General features: G+C 44.3%; 1 long non-coding RNA gene across 1 annotated transcript; it reads right to left on the reverse strand.

Moving 5' to 3' along the window:
- Nucleotides 1-2,442: 2,442 nt before the first annotated feature.
- Nucleotides 2,443-5,551, reverse strand: LOC134163972 (uncharacterized). The gene is made up of 2 exons (XR_009964937.1): nt 5,182-5,551; nt 2,443-2,729 (listed from the first exon to the last, which is right to left on the reverse strand). It is a non-coding gene; the product is annotated as an uncharacterized LOC134163972 (long non-coding RNA).
- Between the last annotated feature and the right edge of the window lie 2,944 nt (nt 5,552-8,495).

Genomic DNA, 8,495 nt, shown 5'->3' on the forward strand with positions numbered 1-8,495 from the left:
CATGCCCGATCTAGTTTTACTTTCACTTCACTATTGGATTTACTTGTAATTCTTCAGAAAGACTTCCAAAGTTTTCCCCACTTTCCAAGTGCTATCTGCTGTAAAAACATGATAAATTAATAAGGATTGGAGCTTGCATGTGGAAATCTGCTGATGTCAGTAGAAGCTTAGGAAGGGGGATTGGGGGCTCTGAGAGAATCACCTAACACACAGCCTATGTGTGCATGTGGAGGCAAATACCCTTTCAAAAATTGCTATCGCAGCACAGCGATACACAAAAAGGCAGGAGATGTAACCTTTCTCCTATATTGTAATCCACCCCTTCCCTAAGTGGCTGAAGTGAATTGAAAGGAAATATTGAAGCAAGCTGCTTATTCTGGCACGGGGCTGTGTGGGCTTCCTTGAGCCCCACGCCACACAAAGGTGAGCGCTGCTCTGCAGGGACCGGGTGGTCCCGGGGGGACCCTGCACGGGAGCTGCCATATCCCTCCATTGTGATTACCCTTCGAAAATAGTCTTGTGCTTTACAAAAAGCCCAAAACACAATAGTGTGACTCAGCAGTTTGGATCTGCAGGCCACCAATCCAGCTCTGTAAAGGTGCCGCTGCTTGTGTCTGAGAAAGGGGTGATTCCAGTGCTGCCTGGTTTTGAACATCTCTTCTCAGCCTTCAGCAAAGGACTCTCATGCCAGTGCTGCCGGATGTCCTTGGGCAAACATATCAGCCAGAGTGAGACCCTGAAGTAATAGGTGTTGAAGGAATACACACATAGAAATAAAACCATTGTCAAACCCACCCTGTGATTCTGGGAGGCCAGTGAGCATCTTGGACTGGATACTTAAAGTCATTAGGCAGGCAGAGGAGGTGTAGCTATCTCAGCTTCTCTGTCAGCAAAGTAGGTCAGACACAGGCTTTTCTGCTTCTCTCTGTTACAATAACAATACTATTTGTTAAGTCCTTTGGCCCCCAGCACCACAGTGGAGAGTTACTAGTGTTACTGGCTGTAGCTGCTAGCTGTAGTTGGTGCTTTCTGTTGTCAGTCAGTGGTCCCTTTCCTTGGCAGGAGAGAGTAAAAGAAAGAGAAATGAAAAATGAGACTAGGTGGTAGAAAGCAAAAGGACTGGTGGAACAGCAAAAGAAATGAGATGAAGAAAAGACAAGAGGGGAGACAGGATCAGCAAACATGAAGTAGAGACATGGGAAAGACAAAATAGCAGGAAACTATAATGAAAGAGAAGGAAAGGGAGAAAAAATTATGATAGCAGATTTAATCAGAAATAATCCTTCTGGCTAGTCCTCTGGGAAGGGCAGCAATGAGTCAGGTCAGGTGGGAGGCTGTGCAGTGACAGTGGGGAAATCAGGGTACTTCCCCAAGGGGGAACAAGCCAACCCCAAGTCATAAACACAGAGAGGCAGGGCACTGTCTGACCATTGACTTACAGCTCCCCAGTGCCCCAAGCGTTAGAGCCACTAACAGGGGAGACCAACAGCTCTCAGCCAGCTGACTGGCTCTGCTTGACCTGGCTTCTTTGCCCTCCTTCCCCTTCTGCTATTCCTCTGAATCCAGCAGTTAGCCTGCTGTCTATGTGAAACCCTCATGAAAGCTTCAATTGCCCAAGTCTGTGGGTACCTGATCAGCTTTCAACCTCCCTATTTTGGTTTCTCCAGTGTTTTCCTCCTAAATTTCCTCTAACCTGAAATTCTAAGCAAGATTTTAAGTTGTGTGGCAATGCTCAGGCAGGACTCTTGTACCCAAGGCAGACATGGACATTTGAAAAGATGGCCATTCAGGGTTTGATACTTTCCAATAAAGTGGTTCTTTGACACAAAGTGTTATATTTATTCAATTGCAGATTGCTCTTTCCATGGATTTTTTTTTTTTTAAAGCCATTGTGTTTGTCTCTCATAAGACAAGGGGATACAACTCTTGCACTTTACTGGGTTTTTTGTTCCAGACTGCTTCATTTTCAGTGAACAACCCTCCAATTTTTCTTTTCACAAAAATGGATCATTTAAATAATTGGAAGCAAATAATGAAAACCGGTCCAGAGAGTTTCATGTTCTGAGTTTCCCACATGTCAATCTGCTCTGCCTCTGTATGCCCTCAGCATGGGGCAGGGAGGAAGGACGGCAGTTTGGAGGAAGACAGCATCTCTTTAACTGAATGGACAAAAATACTACTTGCCACCTGCTGGCACCTTTTGAAGGAACTCAGTATGCTTTCCACCACAGTATTGTCCATACCATACACCTGTAAAACCTGAAGCATAAGCCAAGTGAGTGGCTTCCACTGCAGCACTGTGCCTCTGGCAGAGCTGAAATGTCAGTATCACCTCCTGATTTCCCTGCCCTCTGCAGCTCTGTCAGTCCTGGCAGTGGATTTTCATGAGGGGGCCATAAAAATGAACCAGATATTGTGAGAAAGAAACATCAAACACCTCTCCAGATTTAAGGAAAGACTTTACTGTAGTTTTGTAACAGGATCTCATCTATCTCTTTAATAAGTAAAGAATTTGGGTGACACAAGACCTTCTTGTCTCCAGTGGAGGACATTTTTTCCCCAGGGAACCTGAAGCTCAGTTATTAAAAATGAAAATCTGTCTCAGCCTTTCAACTCAGTTATTGGAAACACCAGCTTTTAAAAGGGGAGAATTAAAAAAGAGGCAAACCGAGGGACCCTTTCCAGATAAAGATTCCCTGTGATCTTGGTACCAGGACGGCTGCATCTGCCTGCAAAGAGGAGAAGAGGTGAGCTATGATGCTTGTTACATATCACACAGAAAATGCTGCATTTCCTCTTAGGTGCTGCCTACCTGGAGCGCTGAGCTGTACATTCACAACTCAAACCCAAAGAAAACCCTCTTCCCAAAACCGCCTGGTGCAGCTCCCAGGCTGGTGTGGGGAACAGGTTTTCATGAGCATTAGAGATGCTGTGATGAGCTGGTGAATCGTTAGTTACAAACATTCCTTCAGGAAAATCATAAGGCATCCTGTTTTGCCAAATTGCTTTCAGACTTGTTTTCAGGTTTTGAGATTTGTCAGAAAGTTGTTTGTTTTTTTCATACCTAAACTGTAAAAGCCTGTCCATTCTAGTTTTACTGGAATTTGGAGATGATTTGCCACTGGATTCACTGGGAGAAGAATAAGGTCCTCAGTTTTATATTAGTCCTCATACATAAACGTTAAAAAATATTAATTTACGATGAATACAGTGAAAATAAAAGGTCAAGGAAGAAAAGGACATTTTTGTACAGAAAGTGGATTTTTTTTTAATGCGTTTGTAGCAACCTTTAACTTTTGTGTTTTATAAAAAATCTTCTAATACAAGGAGAGTTCAATATTATCATTATCCAAAGACAATAAAGACAAAGATCAAAAAGTACTTTAAGAATATTCTGTGGGTGGTAAAACAGAAGACAGAGATCTACATATGAAAATAGAGAGCCTGAATTTACAAAGAAAGGTGTCCCCAGCCAGACATTCTGCTCAAAAGTATTCTGAGCTGACTGAATATTCAACATCCTGCAAGCCCTTTATGAAACTGATATGAAAACCTGGAATTGGAAGAAAAAGAATAAGGATTTTTTTATATTATTCTGGGTTTTAATATTCACCTTTTTTTTAAATATATTTTTAATAAACAGATAACAATGTGAAACACTCAGCAGCTTCTAGCACTAGCTGTTCTTTTAACTACTGGCAGAATTAAGCAATTTTGGTGTTATGCCCACTTTTACTTTCTAGCTTCAGTTTAAATTTCATTGCACCTAGGACTTCCTGCTCCACTGTGAACACACCCTGAACAGTCCTGCACTGCAACAGAAAACATAAAACACTCAGCATTAGGGGTCAAGTTTCTCTGCTTTATCTACACATTCAGGATAGCTGAGCTCTATTTCTTTCACCATTTTCTATCCAAACCTGAACATTTTTGAGGTCAAACCTCTAGAAGTAATGCTGACCATTTACCAAAATAAATGCAATACTCTCTGCTGGTTCTAGCCAAAGGTCCAGGTAGTCCAGTGTGCAGTCTTTGGCAGTTATCTGCCAAAATGCATGATGCACAAATATGACGTTCATCTTCGCTAAGGTGGGAACAGTAATACATCTGCGTTCTACTAGGACCACTTGCAGTGTGCTTTGTTAGGACCCAGTTCAGCAAGGGCTTCTCTATTTTATGTCCTGTGAGTAGCACTGACAATAATGAAAAAGCTGTCTGGACATGGTCCTGAGCAACCAGCTGAAGTAGGTGTCTGCTTGAGCAGAGGGGTTGGACAGGATGACCTCTGGAGGTCCCTTCCAGCCTCAGCTGCTCTGTGGTTCTGTGATAACAGAGCTCCAGAATCAAACAGACTCATTAAGGCAGGGAGCCCTTGCAGTCAGGGAAGAGTGTGGTGTCAAGCCCCAAGGTTATACATCAACCAGCTGTGACATTTAACAGCACTATAACTTTTCCTGCAATACAGACAGAAAGACTCAACTCTGCCCGGTGCTGAGTATATCTGGTGAGTCTTGGGTATCTTCATTACCCATTACCAATCACCTTCAAAAAAGTTCTTGGTATTCTAGAGTCGAATCTTATCTGTCTGAAGTCAGATTTCCTTTGCCTTTGGCAAGAAATGGATCAGGCCTTTTCAGAATGAGGCTGCAGCTTTGTAAAAATTATAGACAGATTTCACTTTAGCATGTAGCACAGCCCCCTTATGAAATCCAAGTAACAAACACGTTAGGAAGTTTATGCTGCAGGAATACAAGAGGGGAAGATGAGAGAGGAAGAAGGAAACTCATACGAGAGAGATGGGACAAAGTAGAATACGGGAAAGAAGAGAATCAGGAGGAAAAGATGGGCAATGGAAGAAACACAGAGATGCAAACAAATGGGGGGATTGGTCTCTTTTTTTAACAAAAGGAAGAGAAATCTTCATGGGAACTTCCCCCTAAATCATTAGCATGCTTTTTGAAAGAAGAGGAAAGAGAGGAAAAGAGAAAGAGGGAAAAGGGTGTAGAGTAAGGGAGAGAGAGAGAAAGGAAGAGTGGAAGGAGGAGAGAGACAGAAAGGAAGAGGGAAATGAAGAAAAGAAAGGAGGAAAAGAAGGAAGAAAGGAAGAAAAGGCAGGGAGCAAAAATCAGGGTGATTTCAGCATACAAGAGCATATTTAGTGATATACAGAGATGTGCACACCTGAAAATGCAAAGTCCTGCCTTCAGCATTTGTGGTAAGAGTCAAGTGCAGCACCATGAGAGCGTATGAAGCATTTTCCAGGCAATGCACTATCTGGGGAGAAAAAGAGTGTTTCAATTTTGGTTTCAGAAATGTGAAAAGGAAAAACCCTGGAAAGATGCCTTAAAATCTGCTCCTTTCAGAAGAAAACCCTGACAGCAGCATCTTCTCACTATTACTTATAATCAGCAAGTGATCCTGCTCTCAAACACACCTTTCAAAATGTGCAACACTCTCTCTTACCAGCACTGGGTGCCGAACCTAATGAGCCCTTCCATCAGGACAGAGGCCAGCCTTCTCAAAGAGGTTGGCTCACATGAGGAATGCACAAGGATGGTCAAAGCCTGAAATTCAAGCTGGGCTTTTCCTGCCTCACACAACACAAAATGTGGCAGAACACAATAAATTTGTTATGTGTCAGGGCAGAAGACATAATTTTCCACTTCTCAGCACTCAGATTGAACCCCTGAAAAATCATCCCATTGACCAAATGTTCTTAAGATAACAAAATAAACAGAATCAACCCCAAAAGATTTTCCTTGTTCATCCTTTGCTTTATGATCCATGAGGCTACCCTTAATTTTCCTATTCTAACCATGAGAGCTAGAAAAATAGAAAAATAAAAACAAAAACTGAGTTCATGAAACAAGACTACCCCTGCCAAAGTCAAGTTGGCCCTGGGTGAGTTTCAGAGCCCACCCAGGCAGAGCCGCTTGCAAGACCCATGCCCAAGATCACAATGTACTCTACAATTACAGTGCAATGCTGACAATAGCATTTTGTCAGTAAAATAAGATGAAATAGTGCTGAAGACACATAAGGGATATGGGAGGGAGCTAGCTAAATAAAAGAAGCAATTTTGTTCACTAGTCTTTTGAGTAATAGAGCAGGCTGACAGAAGGGTTAGAGGATGGCACAGTATTTCCCTCCACAGATGTCACAGGGACACTCCTGCACGCGATTTAAGATCAATCTCTTGAATCAAAATGCCACCATGTACACTAATGAGCAAAAACTCAGGCAGTGTCCGTCCCTGGGGCTTCTGCTCCCAGGTAAGAAGCTTGTCTCCATGCTATTGTAGAAACTCTCTTGGCAGAGTGCAGTGAGGTTGGTGGTATAACTTGCCCCCAGTTCACAAATTTCCATTTCAGACTTGCTGTCTCTGTCTTGGTTTCGGTCTATTTACTCGGAGCCATTTCTTAACAATGTCTAATTTCCTCAAGGAATCCCTCTGAGTCCCCTCTCTTAGAAATGCTGCCATATCTTTTTTTTTAATCACTGAAAGGCACAAATATCCTTCCTGAGCTCTCTTACCATCCAGCCTGATTATATACATAGATTTCAGTTTCCATACATTTTCTACACAGTAGGAGTTCCCAAAATGCAGCCTCTGGGGATATAAAGTGTGGCCCCAACTGCAGCTCAGTGAGATGAAAACAAAGCCGATCAGGTACTGTTTTTACTGTTAATGAGCCTAACCAGCAGGCAGTTATTACTCAGTCTGGAAGACATAAGTGGTTGGACCCATAGCACATTCATTTTTTATTTATAGTGATGCACGCTGAAATTAGAAGTATCCCTCCAGCAGCTGGCATTTTGCCAGGGCCTGACCAGCAGTATGATAAAATGTGAACATCTTGGAGATACGGAATGCCTTTTTGTTGCCCTTTTCTTTTTTTTTTTGATAGCATTCTTCTCCCCTCTTATTGCAACTCCCTCGAATATTAGAAGTGGACAATGAGGCTTAATTAATTTAGGATCCCAGCCCTTACTGAAAATGAAAGAAATTAGTCCTTTTTCTTTTCACTTGGTGAAGTACAACTCAAACATGAGCTGATCTCATAATAAAGCAAAGGCTCAAGCCTTCTGGCAAATAAAGGAGTAAAAATGAACCCTTGGACAAGAAACAAAAAGAAATGGGTTCTCGGAGAGGATGCATGTTATTATCTTGTTAATCTATTAATGACAACTGTAAATACCTCACCCAAAATCACAGCGACTCTGAAGCATTCACTGGAGAGACTCACAAAGCCTGGTCAGCAGAATGCCACCTCAGGAACCTGCAGTAATTTGCCTCACCTTCCTAGTAAATCGGTTTCCAATCTAACCCCTCCTGAGTTAAAGTTACAAACCTCAATAACTGTGTGGCAGACTTGACAGCAATTAACATTACTTAGCTGCCAGCTGGATTTTAAAATCTCCCTTCCAAGTGATCTTGTTACATTGGTTTTAAGAGCAGCCTGCCAGGGTGCTGTGCTGAGGAGCTGGTCTGGCCTCTCAGAACTCAGTGGTATTATGCTGCTGGCTTCAGGGGGAAGCTGATAAATCAGTGACAGAGTAAGGGTAAAAGGCATTGAGCTGTTGTTCAGAGTGTGAGGCTTGGGGTTTTGTTTTGGGGTTGGGTTTTTTGTTATTGTTTATTTTGGTTTAGATTTTTTTTTGGGGGGGAGAGGTTCTTAATCTTCTTAGCGTTGGGGCATCACAGAAAGTGCTGTTGAGAATTTTCACTTATTACCCTAGTTCTTTAGTCCTGTGCATTACTCACGCACAGGAAGGAACACAGTATGCTGCAAAGCATTCCTTAATCCCTCATACCTCGATTTGCAAACTTAGAAAGTTCTCTTTGACTTTTAAAGTAATTTTAAAAGCCAATAAATAAGAGTTCTGCTGAAAAATAACTTGCTGAACTCAAACTCCCATCAGTTCTAACCCCAGCCCAGCTGCGCCGGTAGCTCAGCGCTTGGCTTGTGATGATCGATGGAGAATCAGGATCTACCCTATCCTGGCACTGGGACTCGTGAAAATTGACAAAGACGTTTGCTGCCCCTCTGCTCCCACCTGGAACAGGACGGAGCAAGGCTGCTCTCCCCCTGACGCAGCCCTGTCTCTGGGCCGCAGGCTGGGCCTTCTCCTACGCCTCCTTCCGCTCCTGGCACCGACGAGGAGAACGGCGTACCCGGGGTTCCCACAGCGGGGTGCTCGCCGCTGGGGTGACGCACGACGGGGTCTGCCCCTTGCTCACCGCTCGCCTCAGCCGGGCAGGGCAGGGCGAGCCTCCCGCGCGGCGTCGGTTGCCCCCCGCGGCGTGCCCGCCCCTCAGCGCCCATTGGCCGGCGGGCGGAGGCGGGGCGCGGCTCGGCGGGGGCGTGGCCGCCGTCAGCTGTTCGCGGTCCGCCCGGCGGCGGTGGCGGCAGTTCGGCGGTTGGAGACGCGGCGGCGGCGGCGGTGGTGGCGGCGGCTCCTCCTGGGACGCCTGTTCCGCTTCTCGGTGAGTG

The sequence above is a fragment of the Pezoporus occidentalis genome, unplaced genomic scaffold (genome assembly GCF_034315485.1).
Source record: "Pezoporus occidentalis ecotype Australia unplaced genomic scaffold, CSIRO_AGI_Poc_V1 ctg21, whole genome shotgun sequence".
Taxonomy (NCBI): Eukaryota; Metazoa; Chordata; class Aves; order Psittaciformes; family Psittacidae; genus Pezoporus; species Pezoporus occidentalis.